The sequence below is a fragment of the Panthera leo genome, chromosome F2, assembly GCF_018350215.1.
Source record: "Panthera leo isolate Ple1 chromosome F2, P.leo_Ple1_pat1.1, whole genome shotgun sequence".
In the NCBI taxonomy this organism is placed as follows: Eukaryota; Metazoa; Chordata; class Mammalia; order Carnivora; family Felidae; genus Panthera; species Panthera leo.
Window position 1 is genome coordinate 15351759 of NC_056695.1, and position 961 is coordinate 15352719.

General features: G+C 38.1%; 1 non-coding gene across 1 annotated transcript; it reads left to right on the plus strand.

Moving 5' to 3' along the window:
* The first annotated feature begins 540 nt into the window (after positions 1–540).
* Positions 541–625, plus strand: TRNAR-UCG. Its single transcript has one exon. It is a non-coding gene; the product is annotated as a tRNA-Arg (tRNA).
* The last annotated feature ends 336 nt before the right edge of the window (positions 626–961 follow it).

A 961-nucleotide genomic window follows, 5' to 3' on the forward strand; every position in this document is an offset into this window, starting at 1 on the left:
AACTCACAAGCCGTGAGACCATGACCTGAGCCAAAGTTGGACACTTAACCAATTGAGCCACTCAGGAGCTCTGACCAATAGAATAATTAATAAAGGCTGTTAGACAAGTATTGACAAAGGACCACATCAAAAACTGTTACAAAAATTGATTGCCTTGGTGCCAGAGAGAATGCTGCAGTAGGATAGTCAAGTTAAGTGGTTAGAATTTCCACGAAATAGCACTCAAAAGAAAAATCTGGAAGAAGCAGATTTCATTACAATTGTAAAAATGTCTACACTTTCTTCAACCAAACTACAAAAGGACATACACAGCTAAATAAGTGGCTATATAAGGAGTAGGCACGCTTCAAGGCAGGTCAACATAATAAGGTAACATGTTTAGAGGAAACAGAGTAGAAATATGAACTTATTAGAGACTGAGTGAAGCAGTCCAGCTGCCACAGGGACAAGACCCACTATACTTTTTAATATGATATGATAGGATATAATATAATATAATATAATATAATATAATATAATATAATAAATATTAATTGAGGCGCCTGGGTGGCTCAGTTGGTTGAGCGCCTGACTTCGGCCCAGGTCATGATTTCATGGTTCGTGGGTTCAAGCCCCACGTTGGGCTCTGTGCTGACAGCTCAGAGCCTGGAGCTGCTTCAGATTCTGGATCTTCCTCTCTCTCTGCCCCTCCCTAGCTCATGCTCGCACTCTCTCTCTCTCTCTTTCTATCTCTCTGTCAAAAATAAATAAACTTTAAAAAATGAATATAATATGATATAATATAATATAATATAATATAATATAATGATTATATCCTAAGGGCATTGGGAAGATGCACAATAGAATTAAATTGCTCTCCATTGCCCTGCTGCTTAACCAGATATTTGGTTGTGTTCCTCGATTCTTATACTCGTTTCCATTCTGGAATAGAGTTCTGAAAACTCCGTGGAGAGATTTTTGG